The sequence below is a fragment of the Natator depressus genome, chromosome 6 (assembly GCF_965152275.1).
Source record: "Natator depressus isolate rNatDep1 chromosome 6, rNatDep2.hap1, whole genome shotgun sequence".
NCBI classification, from domain to species: Eukaryota; Metazoa; Chordata; order Testudines; family Cheloniidae; genus Natator; species Natator depressus.
In genome coordinates, this window is record NC_134239.1 from 63,751,164 (window position 1) to 63,777,313 (window position 26,150).

General features: G+C 44.7%; 2 long non-coding RNA genes across 2 annotated transcripts; one reads left to right on the forward strand and one right to left on the reverse strand.

Annotated features, from left to right (window-relative positions):
* Positions 1-772: 772 nt before the first annotated feature.
* LOC141990077 (uncharacterized) lies at positions 773-7,504 on the forward strand. The gene is made up of 3 exons (XR_012640072.1): positions 773-939; positions 2,803-2,921; positions 7,329-7,504. It is a non-coding gene; the product is annotated as an uncharacterized LOC141990077 (long non-coding RNA).
* Positions 5,888-7,939, reverse strand: LOC141990076 (uncharacterized). Its single transcript, XR_012640071.1, has 3 exons — positions 7,853-7,939; positions 7,354-7,760; positions 5,888-5,976 (listed from the first exon to the last, which is right to left on the reverse strand). It is a non-coding gene; the product is annotated as an uncharacterized LOC141990076 (long non-coding RNA).
* Positions 7,940-26,150: the final 18,211 nt, after the last annotated feature.

Sequence of the window (26,150 nt, forward strand, 5' to 3'; positions counted from 1 at the left end):
TGGGGTGTGGGTCATTGGGACAGGACCCAGAATGCCCCGCACTCCCTGCCCCCTTCCCACAAGCCACAGCACCAGAATGGGAAGAGGTGCTCTGTGGGATGGCTGCCCACAATGCATTGCTCCCAATGCCACTGCAAGTGCCGCAAATGTGGCCATGCCAGTGCCCTGTCAGTGTGGACAGACTGCAGCACTTTTCCTACTGCACTGTACGAAGGCGGGTTTAACTCACAGCGCTCTACATCTGCAAGTGTAGCCATGCCCTTATCTAGTCTGCCCACACCGCACCTCTGCCTGGCCCAGCCTGCCCTGGGGGTCCTGCTGGCAGATCTAGCTCAGCACCTGCACATAGGAGTTTCCTGGGGTGGGAATACTGCCTGTGGGGAGGCCTACCTGCTCTGTACCCTTTCACAGCTGCCTAGATGAGGTAAAAGAGCCGCAGGAAAATGATTAACTGGGCCATTTGGGTCAAATTCAGAGCTGATGTAAGTTGGGTATGAGTGCAAATCCTCCAGTGTCACACTCCAGGTTTGGATTTGATCCTCCAGGTCTCACTTTACCCTATCTATAAAAATGGGCATTATTATTTATTATCTGTATTATTGGACCAGAACCCCATTGTGCTAGGTGCTGTACAAACACAGAGATGGGAGGACAGTTCCCACACAACCTAAGGCTATCATTGCCGACAGATGGGATTTGAAAAGCCAAAGCAAAGAAAGGGTGTCTGTTCCCCTTTAAGCCAAAGCAGGCAGGGCTGCAAGGAGATGCATTCCAGGAATGGCTGCTCCCTGCCAGGCTCTGGGTTTTCCTTCCCGTTACACACTAAGGAGGAATGTGCAGAGCCGCTTGTCGGTTGCTGCCACCCACTGCTGCCTGGGGGGCTGCAGCTAACTTCGAAATGCCGTGCAAAGAGGCCAGAGGTTTTCATAGCCATCTAAGGTAAGGCTGGCTCCCGCTAGGCTGGCCCACCCCCCTGCAGTACAAAGATGGGATGGGGAAAGGTGAAAGCCTGACTGCCTTATATGGACAAACTTGCATACTTGAGGCGATGTGGGAAAGTGACATCATGCAGCTAGATGAGGAGGGAAAAGGGGGTCCCACTGGAGTCCCCTTAAAGAGGCATCAGCCTATTGGTACAAGTTTCACAAGGCTCCTTCTCTCTCCCTTGGAACTGTAATTGTTGGCACTGTACCAGTCTGTCACACAAATTCAGGGACTCAACTCTCTCCTAATTTACATGGGTGCAGATCCTGTTGACTGCAATCAGAGTGGCACCTGAGTAACTGAGGGCAGAACTGGGCCCCGGATTGTACCTTTGTTTTTTCTCTCCCCCCCCGCCAGCTTCTAACTTTAAAGCGGGTTTGTGCTTGCTGTTCTAGACAACTAGTTGAATGCATGGTGAAAGGTAGCAGGAGAAAGGTATGAATGGTATTGACAGATGTAGGGCCAATACCTAGCTGCTCCAGGCACCTGTGCTATTTAAATAGATAAGAGATACTTCCTCCCTACAAACTATGCAAGCAGAACCCCCACAACCCTCCCCCACTACACACACACACACACACACAAAACAGACACCTCCTTTTCCCCTTGTGGAAAATGAAACCAATCCTTCAATCTCCCCTGCACCCTCCTCTCCTGAAAAATGTGATTAATCTTTCCAACAGCCCCTGGAATTCTTTACAGAACACAAGTAGTCTGGAGTTAAGGGCTCGCACTTTCAGCTGATCAAAGCCCTATTCATAGATTCCAAGGCTGGAAGGGACAATTGTGATAATCTACTCTGACCTCCTGTATAACACAGACCATTCCCCACAATAATGCCCAGAGCAGAGCTTTTTTAGAAAAATGTCCAATTTTGATTTAAAAATTGCCAGTGGTGGGGAATCCACCAGGACCCATGGGAAATTGTTCCAATGGTTAATTACTTTCACGGTTAAAAAAATGTACACCTTATTTCCAGTCTGAATTTGCCTAGTTTCAACTTCCAGCCCTTGGCTTATGTTATACCTTTCTCTGCTAGATTGAAGAGTTCACTATTAAATATTTGTTCCTCATGTAGACACTTACAGACTATAATCAAGTCACCTGTTAACCTTTTCTTTGTTAAGCTAAATAGATTGAGCTCTTTGAGCCTACCAGTATAAGGAGTATTTTCTGATATTTTAGTCATTCTCATGGCTCTTCTCTGAACCCTCACCAATTCATCAACATCCTTCTTGAATTGTGGGCCCCAGAACTGGACAGACTATGCCGGGAGCAGTCACACCAGTGCCAAATATAGAGATAAAATAACCTCTCTGCTCCTACTCAAGATCCCCCTGTTTATGCCTCCCAGGATTATGAGTTCTTTTAGCCACAGCATCACATTGGGAGCTCATGTTCAGGTGATTATCCACCATGACTCCCAAATCTCATTCAGAGTCACCGCTTCCCAAGATAGAGTCCCCCATCATGTAAGTACGGCCTATGTTCTTTGTTCCTACATGTACACATTTACATTCAGCCATACTAAAACACTTATTGTTTGCTTGCACCCAGTTTACCAAGTGATTGAGATCACTCTGGATTAATGCCTTGTCCTCTTCAATATTTGCCACTCCCCCAATTTTTGTGTCATCTACAAACTTTATCAGTGATGACTTTACGTTTTCTTCCAGATCACTGATTAAAATGCTAAATAGTGTAGAGCCAAGAACTGATCACTGTGGGTATGTCTACGCAGGGATAAAAGACCCACAGCCTGGTCGTGGCTGGCCCAGGTCAGCTGACTCGGGCTCACCATAAATTCCTGTATTCCAGGGAGCAGGGAAAGGGAGCTGATTCTGAGAAGCCGCAAGAGAGTCAACTTGGGCAGGGCAGCCGGAAGCAGATAAGAGAGGCTCTGTGAAGGAACCTTTTTCACTTGCCCAGGCTCTGAGGTAAGAGTCATGCCCTGGGACAGATTTTTGGGACTTTGTGAGTGATTGGGGCAATTCCTTTTTTTAAGAGTGTGTTTTGGGAGCCACCCCAGAAAGAAGCCCGAACAGGCTGTTTGTTGATGAGACAAGCTTTCATTAAAGTTTCTTGGACCATTATTAAAGAAAACCACCTCCCCAGATCCTTCCAGCAGGGGAGGTAGGGTAAGAGACAGGTCACCCCTCCCTGACTCTTCTCCAGTTATGTCAACTGTATTACCTTCAGCAACCAAATGTGATCTCTACCAAAAAAAGCTACTCAGTTACTTTGACAGGATCTATTTTACATAAACCCATGTTGATTTGCATTAATTACATTATCTTCCTTTAATTCCTTATTAATTGAGTCCCAAATCAGCTGCTCCATTATCTTTCCTAGGATCAATGTCAGCTGACAGGCCTATACTTAGCCCGCTCATCTTGTTTGAACTTTTCAAAAATTGGCACAGCTTTGGATCGGATAGCTTTCTTCCAGTCTTCTGGAACTTCCCCAGTGCTCCAAGACTTGTAGAAAAACATCCTTAAGGGTGCAATGAGCTCCTCGGACAGCTCTTTTAAAACTCTTGGATACAAGGTATCTGGACTTGCTGATTTTTAAAATGTCTAACTTTATTAGCTTCTGCGTAACATCCTCCAGAGTGGAATGGAAACAGTGTTATCACCACCATATAATGAGACTACATCATCTATTTCCCCCCCAAATACAGAACATGTTTAACCATGGTACATCCCTGATAACTTCCCAGTGCTGCTGCACAGACAGTGGAGTGATACTGATAAGTAGTTCAATTGCTTTCAGAAGCTGATTTAGAAAAGTTTGCACCTGGGTTAGCTGGTTCTATTTCTTCTTTGTACTTCATGCCTCACTTCAATCCTGTTACAGAGATGACTGGGCCTTATGACCAAGGCAGAAATGTTTTATACTGAGGTGAGGGTGGAGGGGAGGGGAGGCAAGGTTTGCTTCTCAGTCCTGGCCTCTCATTCATGGGCTGGCAGAGGCTGGGAAAGTGGTGCATTCCAATCTGGGGAATGAGTGTCTTGCACCCCTCAGTGGCTCCTACTCCTGCAGCTGATTAAAGAGATTGAGGTCTGAATGGATACAGAAAGTCATTACCCCCCAGTGGGTATTTGAGGGCTTATGGGAAGTGAGTTGGAGGTCTCGGTCCAGTGCCCAGAGAACAACAGGTCCACATGAGAAAAAACCCATCATTACCTTTGGCAATATTTGATATAGGAGCCACAGTCTAGGACTGACTGCCCATTGAAAGTGAGCTTCCTTGTCCTCCATAGAGGTGGTCCCTCCAGGTCAAGGGTTGGGGCACATTTGCAGGGCTGCATAAGGAAGCTTGGATGGCTGCTGCCCACATTGTATAATGGGGTCTTTGTGCATGTGCATGAATATGGATAAGTTGAATGCACTGTTAGAGCTGGGCAGGATTCAGGCCTGGAATAGGTACCAAACAGCTCTCGAATGGCAACAATGTTCAGGCGCTACAATCCTCACCTGCATGTAAGCCAGTGCCCTAGAGAGGAAAAGGCTCTGCATCTTGTTACCAATCACTAAAACCATGCAATCCTCCTTCCGGGGATTTCATTTCTTTCCCCCAAGCATCCTTCCAGAACTGACCACAGGTGCATGGATCTCTCCTTCCACTTCACCTGTAATATGTCCTCAGAGAATAGGTACCAACCAGCTTCCTCGCCCTCTTCTTCCAAATGAGGTTCAGGTGGAGTCCTAATGTGAGCCACGTCTCTGAGTTCTTCCAATAAAACACAAAGATTTACCACCTTGGTAGCTGTAAAAGTCTCTGTTGCATCATCCGATCGCTGCCCATTTGCCATCTTCCCATTTCCTAAAGAAAGCTCTGCTGCATTTTAGGCTCTGTAATCTAGGGTGAGCGGATGGCAGATCTATAAGCTGCCCCTCCCTCTTTCTACAGACAATGAAATCTCCTCCCCCTCCCAGAGCATGTCTTGTAGGGTTCTGCCCTCCATTTGCTCTGCTGTCTCTGTGTTCGTACTACAACAGCAAGCAGGAGAAGGAGGAAGAGATCTGGCCATGAGCAAGTATACCTGCTCCTGTGGATGGTGTAGCTTTAAGCGATCCACACACCCAAACCCAGAGCAAGGAGAGCTCAGTAGGCACCGGGGGACTGTTATACACAGAGGGGCAGAGTAAGGAGCCTGGCTTGGGTGGGGCGGGAGCCCTCAGGAAAGCACAGATCACCCAGCCACTAGAAAGAGAAAATAACCTTGCATGGTCCATGCATGAACAAACTAGCTTTACTGGCATTAAACAAACTAAAACTACTAAACTGCACTGAAACAATAGTAAAGAATAAAATTGTCAGACACCTAGAAGAACATAAATTGTTGCGCAAAAGTCAAGATGGTTTCTGTAAAGGGAGATCATGTCTTACTAATCTATTAGAGTTCTTTGAGGGGGTCAACAAACATGTGGACAAGGGGGATCCAGTGGGCATAGTGTTCTTAGATTTCCAGAAAGCCTTTGACAAGGTCCCTCACCAAAGGCTCTTGCATAAATTAAGCCATCATGGGATAAGAGGGAAGATCCTTTCATGGATTGAGAACTGGTTAAAAGACAGGCAACAAATTGTAGGAATAAATGGTAAATTTTCAGAATGGAGAGGGGTAACTAGTGGTGTTCCCCAAGGATCAGTCCTAGGACAAATCCGATTCAACTTATTCATAAATGATCTGGAGAAAGGGGTAAACAGTGAGGTGGCAAAGTTTGCAGAGGATACTAAACTGCTCAGAATAGTTAAGACCAAAGCAGACTGTGAAGAACTTCAAAAAGATCTCACAAAACTAAGTGACTGGGCAACAAAATTGCAAATGAAATTTAATGTGGATAAATGTAAAGTAATGCACATTGGAAAAAATAACCTCAACTATACATACAATATGATGGGGGCTAATTTAGCTACAACTAATCAGGAGAAAGATCTTGGAGTCAGCGTGGATAGTTCTCTGAAGACATCCATGCGTTGTGCAGCGGCTGTCAAAAAAAGCAAACAGGATATTAGGAATCATTAAAAAAGGGATAGAGAATAAGATGGAGAATATCTTATTGCCCTTATATAAATCTATGGTAAGCCCACATCTTGAATACTGCGTACAGATGTGGTCCCCTCTTCTCAAAAAAAGATATACGGGCATTAGAAAAGGTTCAGAAAAGGGCAACTAAAATGATTAGGGGTTTGGAATGGGTCCCATATGAGTAGAGATTAAAGAAGCTAGGACTTTTCAGCTTGGAAAAAAGGAGACTAAGGGGGGATATGATAGAGGTATATAAAATCATGAGTGGTGTGGAGAAAGTGAATAAGGAAAAGTTATTTACTTGTTCCCATAATATAAGAACTAGGGGCCACCAATGAAATTAATGGGTAGCAGGTTTAAAACAAGTAAAAGGAAGTTCTTCTTCACTCAATGCACAGTAAACCTGTGGAACTCCTTGCCTGAGGAGGTTGAGAAGGCTAGGACTATAACAGGGTTTAAAAGAGAACTAGATAAATTCATGGAGGTTAAGTCTATTAATGGCTGTTAGCCAGGATGGGTAAGGAATGGTGTCCCTAGCCTCTGTTTGTCAGAGGGTGGAGATGGGTGGCAGGAGAGAGATCACTAGATCATTACCTGTTAGGTTCACTCCCTCTGGGGCACTATCGGTAGACAGGATACTGGGCTGGATGGACCTTTGGTCTGACCCAGTATGGCCTTTCTTATGTTCTTAGGTTTATGAACATAGGAACTGCCATATCACATCAGACTATTGCTCCATCTAGGCCAATATCCTGCTCCTGACTTATGAGAACAGCTAATGCTGGCTGCTTCTGAGAAAGGTAGAGCAGACCTGCTCCGTTGTGCTGTGCCAGACGTCAGGTCCTTCTGACCCATGGGCTTCCTTCCTGATTTCTACAGTGATCATCTTATCCCCTGAAGTATGAGCTTTGATTACCACATCACAATAGAGCTGGCTCTGAGTCTGCTGAAATTCACAGATAGTATCCCAGATAGATTTTCATCACCTGCATATCTGAGGTGTGGAAAGGAAGGGTATCTAATCTGGCCCACACATGTTATGGGGTTGATGATGTGCAAAGCTTTAGCAGCTGTGATGGGTGTGGCTGGGGTCCTTGTCCCAGGCAGGGAGGTTTTGACTACTGAGTTTGTGCACTGGGACCCTCTTTTCTGCCCAAACTGCAGAGACAGAGTCCTGGAAAGGGAGAGGTGTGTGTGAAAGTGGCAAGGTTTTTGATCCTTGTTTTTTCTCTCTTGCAATGGTTGCACCCTATGCATTGTGGGAATGAGAGAATGGTGGCATGTCCAATGCAACTCCACTATTTCTTCCAGGGATGGGCTAAGGAAGTAGTCTTACCATCTGCATCTACACCTACACATGTCCACACTCAGCGGAAGTCATTTCTGAAGCCAGAGAGCTGGGGCTCCTCTCTCTCTCTCCTTCCAGTTCAGCCATTTGGTGATGTGGAATTCCAGTGCCTCTTGTGATCAGCTCATCCTCCAGGAAACCGTGGTTCTGAGCACGCACCCACATTCCAGAATCATTCCACAAGTCAGTACAATGAGAGAGGATGGAGAGGGGCTGCCACAGGGATGATGAACTTCCCACTCAGATGTGCCATTGCTGTCCTTTTTTCTAAGCATTTGTTTCTGCCTTTAACATCTAATCTCTCTAGGCATTTTTACTGCACTCATTCCTGTGGTATCTGAGCTCCCTGGTTGGGAATTTTTCAGTTAAACATTTTTCCATCGGAAAATGTTGATCTGTCAAAAACAAATTTTTTTTAAAAAAATTCTAATCTGAATACTGTCAAATACCTGCTATGTGATCGCATTGTTATGACATCACTACTTACAAGTCTGCAGTCTGGCACAGAAGAAAGAAATGAGAGGGTTTGGAGGGTTTTTTTCCCCAAAGTCTCCTATGAGAGGGTGTTTCAGGAGGTTCAACCAACACAGGCACTCAGCTGGTTCTCAGGCTTTTCTATGGGTGACAGCATTATTTCATAGTAACTTCTCTTTTCCCAGGGCAGCTCCCATATAGAAGAGGAAATGCTGTGGCTTTTATTTTAAATGGACTGTCTCATCTGTAAGTTAAGTTAGAGGGGGGGCCCTGGTGAGAAAATGTAAGAGGGCTGCTGTTTGTGCAAGCCTAATTGGAAGTATTTTTTATTTGTGAACAGTCCTCTTCTATCCTGAATGGAAACAAATGAAAACATTGTAATTGCCTAACACACTCTGACCTGCATTCTGGAATGCGTGTGACCCAACTCAGGGATGGAGCCAGAAATCATAGAAAATTAGGGTTGGAAGAGTCCTCAGGAAGTCATCTAGTCCAACCCCCTGCTCAAAGCTCAAATCAAAAACTTGCTTTCAGGGAAGCAGTGCTAGTCTTCTCATTGATACACCTACAGCCCACAAAGCATATTTTAATCTTCCCATATGTTTCCTTAAGTTCTGTGTGTACTTAGTGCTTTACATTAAAAAAAACCCCAATAACTGTGAGCATTTATTGCTGATTAAAAGCCGAGGTGAATTTATATGCTAATTGCAGATGCACAAGTTGCCTCCTAGCGAGATTCTAATTCAGCCCTCTTAACTACAGAGATTGTGCACTGCTGGCTAAGGGTTCTAGTTGGGAATGGTTAAATCATGATCTTATGACACCCTTCTAAGACTGCTTTTTATTCTTTCACTCTCAGCAGATGCTATAGTTAAAGTTGTGAAACATTTTCCATTATAATCCCCCATTTTCACATGCTCATAACTGTTTGAAACATTCATCATTGGGACTAAAATTTTTCGTGCTTGGTCTCTACTCCTAGTTGTTTGTTTGTTTTTTAAAGCTTGAGCTAAATTACCATTAACTCAATTCTTGAGTTATGGGGGTAGTATGAAAAAATACACAGTTCATACTATAGAAGATCATGCTACACCCATTTTTGCTATTGTTGCTTTAAACAAGATTCCAGTTTAAACTGTGAAACTTGCACAGCCATATTGCTTACTGAGGACTAGGGCCTTGCTTGGTTCAATGGGGAATATTAAAATAAAAAAGGTCTAGACAATTGACATACTTTGTAGCATGCTCAGAAGGCATCTGCTAATAAATGAGGATAACCTAGTGAATACCCCCTTTGTGACACCACAATGCACATGCTCTCTGAGCAGGGGCTTGGGCAGGGATCCAAGAAGCCCCTGGGAAACTTTGTGTGGGTCTCATGGAACCACACAGACAAAAATTCCCCTAATCCTTTTCTCTTAAAATAGCAAAAAAAGCAGCCTTAAAGGCACATCATTAACTCAAAGAAATCACACTGGACTGGGACACAAATTGTATGTCTGTACGTACATCTTGTACCTGCTGTTGTTACTTGTCATACCCGAGATCACTATAGATGAAGATTAGAGAACAAGTCTCCTCCGCACACACACTTCCTGCATTTGTTTACCTTGTACATATGGCAGTACTGTGTGTCTGGTCAGTTTTACAGTTTCCCCATTGTTTGTGTGGGTCTTTCAGACAGCACATGGGAAACAAAAAAGGCAAATTCATCTCTACACCAGAACAGGGAGGTAAAATTACATCTCACATAGGCAAGGGCTTCTGAGGCTAATTTGGACCTCAGTGCAGGCTTGACCAGCTCCCAGGGCTGCCATAATCTGCAGACCTGTTGCAGGGGCCTCTATGGGCCACTGAGTGTCAAGGTTCCTCCCCCACTCTGAACTCTAGGGTACAGATGTGGGGACCTGCATGAAAAACCTCCTAAGCTTATCTTTACCAGCTTAGGTCAAAACTTCCCCAAGGTACAAAATATTCCACCCTTTTGTCCTTGGATTGGCCGCTACCACCACCAAACAAATACTGGTTACCGGGGAAGAGCTGTTTGGACACGTCTTTCCCCCCAAAATACTTCCCAAAAACCTTGCACCCTACTTCCTGGACAAGGTTTGGTAAAAAGCCTCACCAATTTGCCTAGGTGACTACAGACCCAGACCCTTGGATCTTAAGAACAATGAACAATCCTCCCAACCCTTGCACCCTCCCTTTCCTGGGAAATGTTGGATAAAAAGCCTCACCAATTTGCATAGGTGACCACAGACCCAAACCCCTGGATCTGAGAACAATGAAAAAGCATTCAGTTTTCTTACAAGAAGACTTTTAATAAAAATAGAATTAGAAATAAGAAATCCCCCCTGTAAAATCAGGATGGTAAATACCTTACAGGGTAATTAGATTCAAAACATAGAGAACCCCTCTAGGCAAAAACCTTAAGTTACAAAAAAGATACACAGACAGAAATAGTTATTCTATTCAGCACAATTCTTTTCTCAGCCATTTAAAGAAATCATAATCTAACACATACCTAGCTAGATTACTTACTAAAAGTTCTAAGGCTTCATTCCTGGTCTATCTCCGGCAAAGACAAAATGTAGACAGACACACATACCCTTTGTTTCTCTCCCTCCTCCCAGCTTTTGAAAGTATCTTGTCTCCTCATTGGTCATTTTGGTCAGGTGCCAGCGAGGTTACCTTTAGCTTCTTAACCCTTTACAGGTGAGAGGAGATTTCCTCTGGCCAGGAGGGATTTTAAAGGGGTTTACCCTTCCCTTTATATTTATGACAGTGAGGGTGCAGGTCTACCCTAGCCATGCCCCTACTTGTCTTGCATCACCCCCCTGCAGGTGCGCTGCAGAGCCAGCTCTGTGCCTGCTGAAGGGCTCTGTTTCTCCAAGGGGAATTCACCACACAGTCCCTTTGGCTTAGCTGGTGCAAAGTGGCTGCAGCAGAGGAGTGAATTCTTCCCTCAGTGTTTTGCTGCGAGATCTCCTTTTGCAGCGCAGTAACATCCTATCCCTCGGGCACTGCATGGGAGAGACATCTATGTGCATCACTGCCCTTACGTTCAACTCTAATGAAAGCCTTCACTGGGAAAAAAACCAATAATAATGGCAATTTAAAAAGAGCAATTAAAAGAAGAGTCTGGGCCCAATCCAACTCCTGCTGAAGTTAATGGCAAAACTACCACAGACTTTAATAGGAACAAGAGCTGGCCTGCTTTTTATTTGTCCCCATAATAAAGATACAGCACAGGCACCTTCAACTCCCACTGCAGAATCTATTGCACGCTACGTAGATCTATTCTAGAAATCAGCCCTCCTTCCCAAATCTTCCACCCCAGTCCCAGGTAAAAGAGATGAGCTTTCTGGAGCTGTACAAGGCCTAACAGACTCTGGTTCTGCCAGATCAATGATCAATGATGGGAGCGAATTAGAGACAAGGGCCCTCTGCTGAGCGAGCCCTGCCTCCACCCTTTTAAACCAAGGGAGCGTTAGCTGGCCTCAGTTCTGCCATTGCTCTGCTTCCAAGTGGTCTTTGAGAACGGCCCCTAGCAGAGCATGTAAATAATACTCTGTCAGTTATGCAGCACCTTTCCTTCCAAAGGCTCCTGTGGGGGAGGGGAAGGGGGTGTTGGAATTCAAGGGAGAAGGGCAGGGCAGGGGCAAGGCCTCGGGGAAGGGGCAGGACAAGGGTATTTGATTTTGTGCAATTAGAAAGTTGGTAACCCTACCTCTAGGTCACTACTGAATCATACCACAGCCTGGTGTTCAGGGACTCTGAAAATTTTTAATGGTGTAGGGAGCTTAGCCCTAGTGCCATGGCCAAATTCAAACTTGAAGAACTGTCTTTCCAACTTCCCTCTGTAGTGTCTACTGGAAACTGAATGCTTCGCTTGCTTCCTTAAACGTATGCAGAGTTGTTGTGCACGGAGCTACTAGAGGCGGCTGAACTTCACTGGTAACAGAAGCCATCGCTGCACATGCGGTTAGTACAGGGCTTTGGCCTTTGGAGTTTGTTGTGGGTCACCCACCTGGGAGATATGCATGGGAAATATTCTTTCCGATTTCTCGCTTCCTTTAAGCAGGGAGGAGGTTGTAATCCTGCAGCAATGTTCCTCATAAATTTTATCCTTTCCTCCAAAAATTTCATCCCCAGCTGTTACTGAAACAAGCTGAAAATCAAATCAAAACAGAACACTATGAATGGTCTTGGGGTCAAAGTAATTTGCAAACAGTCATCAGGTTTTGTTCTCAGAGGGCCTGATCCTTAGAAAGAATGACTGGTGCTATGGTTAAAAGCATTAGACGAGGACTCGGGAGACCCAGGTTCAATTCCTAGCTCTGCCAGAGACTCCTTGTGCAAATCATTTAATGCTTTTTGCTGCAGTTCTTAGGGTTGCTACCTCAGAGGTACAAAAAAAATAAAAAAATAAAAATCAAGATCTCCACAGTGATCCTGAACCCATAAAACTGGATAGCTGGTAGCATATACTGAACACCCAGGATAGCTACCAAAAAAAGGATGATCCTGGGAAAACCTGGACAAATGGCAACCCTAAGTTGTACCATTGCTCAGGAATTCACTGAGCCACAAACATGGAAACCCATTTTATTGAACCCATTGTCTTAAATTCAGTTTAAATGGTGTTTAGTAAAACAATATCTAACAGCTTAAATATCTATAACGCCTGTCATTCTGAAGGATCCCAAATTACCTTGCCAACCACACACGCACACCCCTCTGCACCCTACATTGCAATGAGCTCACTTGTAGGCTGGAACATGGCCACTGTTTAAAAGTGCCCAGCAATACTACCTAACAGGCTAACACAGAAAGTGAAGAAGACAGAGCCTACTTGAAAACTGCAGGAAGAATTTAGAAAGGCAGAATTTGTAATTACCAAATTTGTAATAATGTTCTCCCTCCAAAGATGATAAGAGAGTACCTGTCCCAGAGAATCTGTTATTAGAGATGATAGGTTGTTATATGTGGAATTGCAAGCTATCGTTTTAAGAATGGGGGGATTTCTGGGTCCCACTTGCAGGCTACAGCACTCTGTAGCAAAACATGTAGCAGCCAACCAGTCTGAAATGAGCCAGCTTAATGCAATGTGAGGTGATTTGTGCCTCACTCCCTTAGGGAGCATCCTGTTTTGTCTCTCTCTGTTTGTGGAGTCTTATGTGTCATCATTCTGAATTCTAAGAAATAAAGAAGTGCTACGCTCCAACCTTCCTGCAAGAATATTTGTATTTTTGATCTAATTACTGTGAATATACTAAGAACATAATATTATAGGACAGCCCAGCAAAGTTCTGGCCCTGATTGGGGCTGCAACTCCCATTGACCTTCAGATTCCCACTGACTTCGGAGTTGTGGGTGCTCAGCATGTCTTTATATTACAATAGCTCATAAAGGCCCCAATCAAAATCAGGTCCCCCTGGTGCTAGGTGCTGTATAAACACATAGCACAAGACGGTTCCTGCATCAAAGAGCTTACAATCTTTATAGATAAAACAAAGGTAGCATTATTAGCTTCATTTTACAAATGGAGAACTGCTAGGGTTGCCAGGCATCCAGTTTTCGACTGGAATGCCCGGTGAAAAAGGGACCCTGGCAGCTCTGGTCAGCACTGCTGACCAGGCCATTAAAAGTCCAGTTGGCCTCCCCCAGCAGGGCAGGCAGGGTGCCTGCGTGACTCCCGGGAAGCTGCCCGCATCTCCCATTGGCCGGGAGCTGTGGGGGCAACGCCTGCAGGCAGGGGCAGCACACAGATGTGCCTGGCCACGCCTCTGCCTAAGAGCCAGAGGGACATGTCGCTGCTTCCCAGGAGCTGCCTGAAGTGAGCGCCGCCCGGAGCCCACTCCCTAAACCCCCTCCTGCACCCCTGCGCCAGCCCTAAGCTCCCTCCTGCACTCCAAACCCTTTTGCCCCAGCCCAAAGCCTCCTTCTGCATCCCAAACTCCTCAACCCGGCCCCACCCCAGAACCCACACCCCCAGCCAGAGCCCTCACCCCCACTTGCACCTCAGATCCCTGCCCCAACCCAGTGAAAATGAGCAAGTGAATGTGTGTGGGGGGGAGAGTGAGTGATGGAGGGATGGAGTGGGCGCAGGCGGGGCCTCAGAAAAAGGGCAAGGCAGGGGTGTTCAGTTTTCTGTGAATAGAAAGTTGGCAATTGCAGGCCTGACCCTGCTTTGCTTAAGAGAGCTGTCAAGATTACAGTCCCTACCTGCCAACTGCCTTGTTTTGGTCAAAGACTGCACTGGGTTTTTAACCCCTGTCTTTGGTATCTGCAGCCCCAGCCATAGAAAGAAAGAATAATTTGGCCTCCTGCCATTCAGGCTGTGGAGAGGGAGCAGGAGTTTCTGTGAAATTCAGATACCAGTGGAAAGGCTGGGATGGATGGCAGGGTGAAGGTGGGGCAGGAACTGAAGAAAGAGAAAGAGGAGGGACGTATTCAGTGTGACCAACTCTTGTGATTTTATTGTGAGTTTCATGGTATTTGGTAGGTTTTTTTAGAAAGCCCCAGCTCCTGGAACCCTGGGATTATGTGAGAATTTCAGCTTTCATTTTAAAAAAAAGTTGCTAACCCCCATGGTTGTGGCAAAAAACTTGAAAACATGGCCTGACTGCTCCCTAAAGGCTCATATAGGCAAATATAAAGAAACATATATATATATATATATATATATATATATAATTTAAAATCTTCATGTCTTCTCAGCTCTGGACTCAGGTTTTGCAAATGCCTGGGGTTGGCAATGCTGCTTACGCTGGCGTGAGACCACAGGCTAAAGGGCCTGGGTGCTGCATCCCATGCAGTGAGCTGTAGCTCACGAAAGCTTATGCTCAAATCAATTGGTTAGTCTCTAAGGTGCCACAAGTACTCCTTTTCTTTTAGTAAAGCCTCAGTGCCTCACACTGGCCTCCTAGATTGTTTAATAGACCAGTGCGTCTCACCCCCTGCCTTTTGAGTGCATCTCAGCGCTAATTAGATCGGGAGGGTGGCATGCAGGCAGCCAGCCAGCTGGTAGCCTCCTGCTCCCTCCACCCAGCAGGAGAATAGACTGCCCTGGCTTCCCCATGCATGCTATTGAGGGAAAGCACAGGCAGCTGGGGTGTAGGAGGGAGGGGACAGACAGCAAGGGAGCACCAGTAGGGATGAGTCAGAAAAGAATTGGAGAGACAGAAAGGCAAAAATGAAGAGAGGGATAAGGAGGATTTCAGTAACCAGAGGCATTGTGGGGCAAGCTGGGAGAGAGAGCTGGGACCTGTAGGTGAGAATCCCCTCGCCCCGACCCCCACCTCAGCAGAAAAAAGAAGGCAAAATTCCTAAGTCCTTCCACGGAGTGAGAAAGGGAAGGAGCCCCACACATCCTCTCTCTTGGGAAGGGAGACGGGAAGGTGCCTCTTGACAATTACCTGGGTTTTTATGTTTTCAGATTATTCTGAAACATTCAGCCTGGGAGCTGAAATTGCCCATGTTTTGGGGGGCGGAAGCTCCCTGTGAATGGGGGGCGGGGGCAGAGGGATAGGAAGGGGAGGGAAGGGAGTTCCTGAGACTTAGGATCAGGGAGCCAGCTCCTAGTGCCCTGGGCACTGATGCCCCCTACCCCATGCTAGGTGCTGGTGCCCTGTCTCATCTCCCATCCCACCCTGGGGGCTGGAGCACATGTGCTTCTGCCCCTCCCCCTGGGGACCTGTGGTGGCTGGAAGGCAGGACCAGGCTGGTCCAGAGAGTCCTCCCTGCTCCCCGGAGGCCAGTCCAATATCGTGCGCCACAGCAGCTGCTCAAGTCCCTCTAGGTCACACTCTGGTCTCTGCCTCTTCCTCCCCCTTTCCCCATGCAGAACATAGTGGGTCCCATGCTCTCCTCTAGAAGATATTGTGGGGGGGAGGGGAGACATAAATCCACCTCCCCCCCAATATTTCCATTGCAGGGCTGCTATCGGCCCCCTTCTCTCCCTGTATCTGTCTCAGTCAGTCTCTGCCGGAAGGGGATGTTTTGGGAATGTTTGAGGAAAATCTTTCCAGGTGCCGGTGTTAGGTGATGGGACAAAATACACTTTTCCCAACTGTACAGAATATGTCTAGCCACACTTTGAGAAAGGAGGCTACAAGAGCTGGTGTTTAAAACTCGGCAAGGAGAGAGTTAACACTGAGGACTGGCATCGTTCCTTGGTTTGCAGGGGAAACATGTTCTTTTAAAATAAAGGTATTAGTGACTGAGCAAACTGTGTGGGTGTCTGCTCAGACACATGAAGCCCTTTTGATTTCACTGCATTATTCTCTCTCCCTGTTTTAATAGGCACGGGGACTGCTGCTCTCCGGAAAACTTGCACGAGGGAAATTGCAAATAACTCATTGAAACACGCACAGCAAAATCCTACCCCTTCAAAACTCAATTGAATGTCAAAGACAAGTCAAAATTGTGGATGTGATCAAGACCAGAATGCCATAAGGCTAGGGTCTCTAAAGAATTTTTGCTGCATTCTTCTAGTCTACAAATGCTAAGCATTCATACAGGTTTTAAATGTACATTGTATTGATTTCAGTACACCCATACAGCGAATAACACAAGGTATGGTCAACCAATGGCCACATTACAAAGCAATCTCCTGGACTTCTACACCCCTGGCTCCCCATGTCTAGCCCTCTCATGCATCGTAACTTTTTCTTGCACATCTCTGGCTTCCTTTAGACAAGAGAGAAATTCTTTCCATAGCACATGAAATTCTTCACTTTTATCACGAATCTGATAGACAAGCGACTTGTATGAAGCAATCCCTGCAGTGCCAACATTCCAGTCTTCAGAAGTGGGACACAAGCTTTTCCACCTTATAAGGATCAGTCTCTTTGCACGTACAAAGGGAATTGCAATCAGCTCAGTACAAAACTTCTTAGTTCCATGTACTGATGAAAATGTATCCAGTGGGGGAAAGGCTTGGTCTGTTTGTGTGATGCCTCTGCCAGGGACAGATCAAAAAAGCAAGCAAAATTAACTCCTATAGAGTTAGTAAGAATTTAGCTAGAAAATGCGTTAGATTTTCTTTTGTTTTTGGCTTGTGAAATTCGCTGTGCTGGAGGGAAGGTGTAGCCCTGTTTTTGTGTCTTTTTGTAACTTAAGGTTTTGCCTAGAGGGATTCTCTATGTATTGAATCTGACTGCCTGTGAGATTATCTTCCATTCTAATCTTATAGAGTGTTTCTTTTATCTCTTTTTGTTCTTCTAATAAAGTTCTGTTTTTTAAGAATCTGACTGGGTTTTTAGGGTCCTAAAAACCAAAGCCTGGTCTGTGCTCATCTTGGTTATTCTCAAGAGATTCCCCGCCCTGAGATTTAAAAGTATCTTGTCCCCTTATTGGTCATTTTGGTCAGGTGCCAGCCAGGTTACTTAAGCTTCTTAACTCTTTACAGGTAAAAGGATTTTATAGTACTGTATCAAAGCTTCTTAACCCCTTCCCTTTATATTTGTAACACATGTATTGATGAAAATGTATCCAGCTAATGTCATCTCAGTCAGCTGGTGGTTTATATGATAACTGTTCCTATAATATTGTTTTTACACTGGACCAAAATTACTTTACTCCTGGTCAAAAGAAACCTCTCTTTTTCTTTTGTCAAGCTACCGTCATCACAACATACATTGAGGGTACTGCTAAACTGTTAACCCAGCCTTGCAGAAAGGGTCTCCAGCCTAACAGCAGCAGTTGTGAAGGAAGGAACTTGTCTGCCTCTAGACCTCATTCACCTCAGTGAAGTCTGAACTCCAGGGCTTAACAGGGTCCATTTAAATGTTACAAGCTTAAGATTTATGCTAATAACCAGTGCTTAAAGTGTGTCCGTGGGGGGGGGAAGGGTGTGTGGGGGCACACAAGGGGTGACAGACCCAGAGGGAAAAAAAATAAAAATTGAGCTGGGTCTTTCAGGAGTGCACTTTAAGCACTACCTTACCAAAGCTGCTCCTCCACGATTATAATAGACACCCCACTTTTTTTGGACCAGTTTAAGCACTGCTGTTAATAATTGGATGAAGAGGCATTCCTGGAGTTGTCTGTTTGTATGATTTTATTCTTGCTGCCTGTCAAGGAACACCTAGAGCAAAGGGTACATGCGATAGGAGATTAAAAACCAAAATAAATGCATTAAATAAATAAGCACAGGCATTTAAAATGAACCAAGGAAATTAAATGCACCCTCCTTAATGCAAAGGGTAAGACTGCAATTAAATCACCTGAAGTCAAGAAATGTGTTCAACAGCAACAGTGAGTGAACCATGTCCACATATATGCTATGCTTTGCCCACATTCTGCTTTTCTGCTTAAATGTGGTACTTTTGTATTGCTGTTTATGTAATAAAACATAAATTGAGCAATATACAGAATGTGCAAAGTGGCTCAGGACATCTCATGATTTTTAACTGTGCACCCTTAACGTTTTTTCATCTAGAGATCAGAAAATAAATCCTTGTTCCATCCCTAGAAAAATACCTGCCCTGAAAACAACGGGGGAAAGGCTCCTCTGTTTGGCCTATTATCATGGTTACAAGAACAAGCCATCTTCAATAGATTTAGCTTTTGCTTTTTCTGCCAGATATTTATAATACACTCTCCTTATTTCTTTTTCCTAAGTTTTCTATTTCTCTGAGCAACAGTTTTCTCTACCCAGCGTCTACAAAGGTAAAGCCATAGCAACTACAAATGTCCCCATGATCAAAGTTTGAAACAGAGTTCTCAGCTCCAGGGTGTACCACAGCCTCCTACGAAGAGAGGCCAGCAAAACCCAGCCACTTTCCTCAAAGTTCTTACTCTTCTCACTGTTTTCCTTTTAAACCACCTGCTACCATTTTCTAGAGAGATCTGCAGCTCATGCATTCGTCCCAGCCCACAGGGCCGGATTAATGCAGGGGCTTTACAGGCTGCAGCCCAGGGCCTCAGGCTAAGGGGGGCCCCGCAAACATAAATCCATAATTATATACAATTCAGTAGTCCCCAACCCATCGATCGCGATCGACTGGTTGATCCTGAAGCCCCTGCCAGTTGATCACGATCTCCGGGCTGCTAGAAGTCCAGTGGTGCAGCAGGGCTCAGGCAGGCTGCCTGCATGCTGTGGTCCCACACCACTCTCAGAAGCAGCCAGCTGCTGGCACCTCTCTGTGGCCCCTGGGGAGGGGGGAGGTGGCTCTGGGCACTGCCCCTACCCCCAGCACCGTTCCTGCAGCTCCCATTGGCTGGGAACCGGCCGGACCCTGCACCTCACACCCCCTTCTGCACCCCAATCCCCTGCCCCAGGTCAGAATCCCCACGTGCACCAAACTCCTTCCCAGAGCCCGCACCCCATCACTCTGCCCCAGCTTGGAGCCCCCTCCTGCACCCTAATTCCCTCCCAGAAAGAAACTAATATAACAGCTGTTCTAAGGTAAGAAATAGGCTATTTTGAATTAACTTTACTATAGTCTACATGTTTTAAGACTGAAATGTAACCACAGAACGGCTTTATGTTAATTAAAAGGCAAGTTTAGTATAGCATTAATAGCTTCGATGCCATAATTGTGATCATTTTGTTTTTAAAAAGACTTTTGTATACAGGGGCCCCACAAAATCTAACTGGGCCCACAGGAGAGTTAATCTGGCCCTGCCAGCCCACATATACATAGTATCAGTACATTTAAGATAGTGCAGTGAAAATAGGATCTGAGTTCCCCTGCTTTCTTTAGATTATCTCACTGGCCAAAGTCGGGCTATTCCAACTCTTCAAGCAGCGGTACAGTGAAGAAGGCTGAGTTGATGAATATTTATTGCTTAAACTATATGGATCAATCCTGTTGTAGAAGCAGGATGGACTAAATGACCTGTTAGATCTTTTCCATCTCTAATGTATGCAGTAGCTCACCAGTCAGGCCTGAGAATAGGCCCTTTGATATCTAGACAAGCTACCCCGGAGGAGGAGGAAGGGGAAGGCAGAGGTGGAGTGCTGTGAAAAAGTCTTCAGTACACTTTGCCCTTTGATCAGCACTGTGCATTACCAAAGAGCCCTTGTCTCTACATCCCACTCGCACCTATTCTTCAAAGCGTGCTAAAGAATCAGTGTCAACATTCGTAAAAAGGAGCCGGTTATGAGAACGCCATGGAATCACCAGCACTACCCTTTTCCCTTATGCATGGTTCACTGGGGATTGACAAGACGCACACATGGTCCCTTTACACGATGTTGGAACCTTTGACCCTCTACCCCAATAAAAAGAAAGCTAATCAAGCTCTAGTTCAGCTTGAGGGATAAGTTACCACCTCATAGTTCCTGCTAGTCTTCCTTGAACCATCCAAAAAAGTACTTCACTCTGACAGCTATCGCAGCATAATAAATCAGAGCTGAGAGGCTGCATCTCACACGTCTCAGTTTATAGTGCCTTTCATAAAGCAACTTGCAAACTATACAAATGTTTAGATTTCTAAAAGCCTGCAACTCTGGAGTTTGTAGTTGTTATGGCCAGGCAGAAGAAAACTCTCTTCATGGCATAAAAATATAATAATTTTCTCTGATGCGATCAATTTGACATGGAGTGAGTGTTTCCCCACTGATGCTCCAGTTCATATAGCCGCTTCTGTCTCAAGTCCTCTGGAAATCGTGGTAACTTGCAGATATGATGAACTCAACAGACATGCTTATGAAGTTCTAGTAGACCTCACCAGATTGGCCCAGTGACTCAGGAGTAAAATACCCCCAAAGCATTTTGGAACCACCCTGGATCCAGTAGTCCCAAGTATGGCCATAGACAGGAGGACACAAGGATCCTGATTTCAGCATAGAGATGATACTCTGATCATGGCACCACTGTATTTTAACAACCCCTATTTCCAGTCCCATCCAAAACTCAGATTCAGAGTATAGCTGTCAAGGTTCCTCCCCTACTCTGAACTCTAGGGTACAGATGTGGGGACCTGCATGAAAACCTCCTAAGCTTACTTTTACCAGCTTAGGTTAAAACTTCCCCAAGGTACAAATTAATTTTATCCTTTGTCCTTGGAATATCCACTGCCACCACCAAACTCTAACTGGGTTTACTGGGAAACGTAGTTTGGACACGTCTTACCCCCCAAAATCCTCCCAACCCTTGCACCCCACTTCCTGGGAAAGGTTTGGTAAAAATCCTCACCAATTTGCATAGGTGACCACAGACCCAAACCCTTGGATCTGAGAACAATGAAAAAGCATTCAGTTTTCTTACAAGAAGACTTTTAATAGAAATAGAAGTAAATAGAAGTAAAGGAATCACGCCTGTAAAATCAGGATGGTAGATACCTTACAGGGTAATTAGATTCAAAACATAGAGAATCCCTCTAGGCAAAACCTTAAGTTACAAAAAAGACAAACAGACAGAAATAGTCATTCTATTCAGCACAATTCTTTTCTCAGCCATTTAAAGAAATCATAATCTAACACATACCTAGCTAGATTATTTACTAAAGTTCTAAGACTCCATTCCTGGTCTATCCCCAGCAAAAGCAGCATATAGACAGACACACAGACCCCTTGTTTCTCTCCCTCCTCCCAGCTTTGAAAGTATCTGTCTCCTCATTGGTCATTTTGGTCAGGTGCCAGCGAGGTTACCTTTAGCTTCTTAACCCTTTACAGGTGAGAGGATTTTTTCTCTGGCCAGGAGGGATTTTAAAGGGGTTTACCCTTCCCTTTATATTTATGACAATAGCCAAAGGCATAAGATGAGTAAGGAACTACTTGAGATCGTCCCATAGGTGCCCCCCATGCTATGAGATCTCATGTTAACACAAAAGAAACACTGTCAGTGTAAACACTGGTTATACAGAAATGACTTCATCTACCACTGGAGTGCATACTTCTCTGGGGTGGAAGATGGCAGCTGTTTGACAGTGCACAGTGACACTCCATCACACTCCAGCAATGCTAAGTAGTCATAAACCTGGTTTAACTGGGTTTTTTTTTTTTTTTTGGCAAATTAAATTGCCTGTGTGTAAGCTCCTTCATTTTCAGTTTAAACCAATTTGTACTGAAAAATTTCCAGGTTTTACAAAAAGTGTTATTCATTTTTTTCTGGTTTTCACCTTACTTTTGTATCATTCAAATATATAAAAAATAACTTGTTTTATAAGGAAAATATAATACATTGCATGAGATAGATGTATGACGAGAATACATGAGTGTGTGTGTATACGCAAAGCTGCCTGTTGAAGTAAGGCTATGGATTAGTCTAGAAGATACAATAAACAAGCAGGCACGCACGCAAGCTCTGAAGTGCGTGCGCATCTGAACATACTGATGACTCTCATGCCCACCACATATACATTTCAAGCTGTTAGCAGATAACGGTTTAAAGATTTGACAGACTAAAACGGGAAGAAAATGAAAATTTGTATCAGAGTACGTTTCAGAACACCAGAAGTATTCAAAAGTTTAAAAAAACCAAAAACAGGAGAAAAGGATGGAGTTGAGTTTATGCGCTGCAAATGGTGTGGCCCAATTATAAAATGTAAATAATTATAGGCTAATAGTTCTAAGTCTATAACAGTAAACTGTTTATTCAAATGAAAAGTTTTATTTGGGGATTAGAGATGTATTGTTTTCTTAAACTCAGAGGAGGCATTGTGTTTTGAGTTCTGTTTCAGTTCTGCAGCAAACCACACTGATGAAGGGAATTCAAAGCATTAATCTACTGAATACTTTTTTCCTCTGGCTTTCTGTCCACCAAAATAAACCCCGATATTTACCCAGAAAAATTATTACTGTAATATTGTTTGCACTGATTTTCATCTATTTTTGTTGTTGTGGTAATAAACACTGATAAATTCCCAGGAAAAATTAAATAAAAACTGAAAACGAAGGGCCATACCTGTGTGCATTTTTGGCCATCTCCATTCCTGGTACACTGGTAATATGTATAAATGTCATAAACAATTGAATTACACTAGACAATACCCAGCAGCTGTGCTACCAATTCTACTTCCAAGATGAAACCAACCCACTGCAAAGCTCAAAATCTGCTCCCACTTAGCAAAGGGTGGATATTTTAAAAACCACTGAAAACCCAGAAGCTGGGGAAGGGAAGGTATTTTGTTTCAAATATATATTTTCCTCCTGTTGCCCCTACTGTCCAATGGCTTGGAATACCTTCATGCGCAGGCGTACATATTCTGCATGGGGGGCATGAACCCAGCAAGGGACTTTCCTACTTCCGTATAGTACAATATGGAGGCCGAGCCTCATAGGCTCTTGCTACCATTACAACAGTTCTTCACCTTCTACATTTATCCTTCATGAAAGGCTCGAGGATAACCAAACGCTTTTGGTAACTAAACCTTATTCACAAATGGAAAGGGACAGCACTGGTATTGGCCCCAAGCACTGCAACATTCTAGACCATTACTACAAAGCGCAGTGTCTGGCTGAGGACAGCTTAGCATGGTCCATTTTAGCTCACCTGGCTGAGATTCTACACTATTTACCAATGATGAAAGTCCAGGGTCAAAAATCTCCTCTGCAATAATGTAGAGACTGTAGCGGGGGCAAGTCCATTAATTGGCTAGAGGAACGGGCTAATTAGAGAGTTTGACTGGAATGTCCCACTCAACAGATACAGCAGAGACTGATGCCAGGGACTTGAGGAAGGTTATTTTTAACTAAACCACAACAGAGAAGGAACCACAATATTGTTCTTGACTCAGATCTATTTAAAGGAATAACCATCACTATGGCAACAGGGAACGTTGCCAGAGAGAGGCAAGAAATGAAGTTCACTGAGAGGTACCTGAGGAGTTTTCAATATGATAAAATTGTCAGCACCGCAATATTGCTGTAGCATCTTTCATCCAGGAGGATCCCAAACCACTTTATAACCTCATTTATCTGAGGGTCATTTGACCAGCACTGAAGTGCTGCCACCTCTGGTAGGATGTAGCAGCTGTTTAACACTGCACAGCAACACTGCAATGTTTGGGATGGAAAGTCAGGAAGAATACAGGATGCAATTGAAACTACAAGGAGAATTTAGGTAGGTGAAATAATGAAATCTCCTGAACTGGTATTAGAATCAGAACTGGAAGGAACCTCGAGAGGTCATCATGTTGGATCATATTAAAGAAGTTCTGTATTAAAATCACAAATGAGTTTGATTCCCCATAGTTTAAATTCCAGGGTATTACTAATTGAGAGGTCTCTTGGGTTTTGGTACTGTTTCTCTCCCTCTATGTGTGAAACTTGCAAGCTGCTAATTGTGTTAGTACATTCTAAGACAGAATCTGTTCTCAAAGCAATTCACAGAGACTCAAAGCAATACTCTAACAACAGAAACAGCACCCAGAGACTCCCCGCCCTTTTGTTGTATTAACAATTGTGATTAAAATAGAGATAGAGGATGTATGTGGACGGATGCTTGGTGTGGATAACAACTGAATGATCAGGGAGGTGCCAGCCTAAGAATCCAGTGTCCATCGGCTGAAGAAGGCGTCAAGTGGAAATAACCAGAGGACCCCCGGAGGGCAGACTGGAATCCACCCAACAGCCTCAAGAATGGGAGAACCAAAGAACAAGATAACTTCTTGGAGCCGTCAGGAATGTGCTATCTGCTGATTGATTCAGCAACAGCATGATGAAGCAATTCCCATAGACTGGCATAGGAAGAAATTCCTATAAAAATAGACTCTTAAAAAGTGAGAACTTTGGGGTCTGATTCTGCAAACCAACTTCCAGGAGCATCAGATGAGCATCTGACAAGGCCCTGCTCCCTCCTCATGTCCAGGCCACCTGGCCAGTGGCTTGGCATGAGCAACTCTAAGGCTGGTAACTATGATGACAACCTTGCAGAACCTCTGTGTGTGTGTGTGTGTGTGTGTGTGTGAATGTGTGAATAAATATGAGATTGAATGGAATGTTATAGCTATAACTAACTGCTTACTATGATAACAACCTTGCAGAACCTGTGTGTGTGTGTGTGTGTGTTTGTATGAATGAATGAGTGAATAAAGATGAGATTGAATGGAATGTTACAGCTGTAACTAACTGCTTACTATGATTCTTTCTGTATTCACAATAAATGTGGTATTTTGCCTTTTTCCCTTTAATAAGATCCTGCTGGTTTTTAATTTATTGGTACAACATTTTGGTGGAGAATTGCGAAAGGGGGAATATTGGTAAAAAACCTCAGTTATTGTAAATATTGGTGTGCACACCGCCAGCTCTAGTGAGCTAGGCATTTCTATTAGGTTAACCAGACCTGCTGGCCTCCGAGAAGGTAGCAGGGGACCTGCTGGCCTCCGAGAAGGTAGCAGGAAAAACAGATTAAACCAGACCTGCTGGCCTCCGAGAAGGTAGCAGGGGACCTGCTGGCCTCCGAGAAGGTAGCAGGAAAAACAGATTAAACCAGACCTGCTGGCCTCCGAGAAGGTAGCAGGGGACCTGCTGGCCTCCGAGAAGGTAGCAGGAAAAACAGATTAAACCCGACCTGCTGGCCTCCGAGAAGGTAGCAGGGGACCTGCTGGCCTCCGAGAAGGTAGCAGGGAAGAACAGATTAAACTAGACCTGCTGGCCTCCGAGAAGGTAGCAGGGAAAACAGATTAAACCAGACCTGCTGGCCTCCGAGAAGGTAGCAGGGGACCTGCTGGCCTCCGAGAAGGTAGCAGGGAAGAACAGGTTAACCGGACCGGCTGGCCTCCGAGAAGGTAGCAGGGAGAAATAGGTTAACCAGACCTGCTGGCCTCCGGGAGGGTAGCAGGGGACCTGCTGGCCTCCGGGAAGGTAGCAGGGGAAAAACGCATAGATTAAGCTATGATTTCAGAATCTAGGCTGTGTCACTTGCTAAGTAATACCAGCAGTGACAAAGAGATTGAAATATCCATGTTAAGATGTTTAAAAGAAAACAGGGTAAGCCAGTACCAGAGGGAGGAATGGAGTCAGAAGGAACTCCAACCTCACCTTTTGTTAAAGAAATTACACCTTTTAAACAAAACCTTCAAAAATTTGGGCACAGTCCTTGGACTAAACAAGCCCTAGCTGATGTCTGCACTATTTCGGACCTGGAGGATAGATTGGCTCAGTATATCCTCATATACAAACCTTCTAGTGCTGCCAAAAGAGATGCAGCAGCAATTTGGTTGTTGTGTGAGGCATGTAAGGATTCTTCCCTCCGCTTGTCTTCATGTAAAGAGGAAAAGGCACAAACGGAAAAGGGAGCAGACAATTGGAAGGTGCTGGCTACAAATACCCAAAGCCAGCTGAAAATAGTGAAAGAGGCACTCCAGGAATACAAAAAGAGTGAAAAAGTTAACTCTGCAGAGGCTGGAGGGAG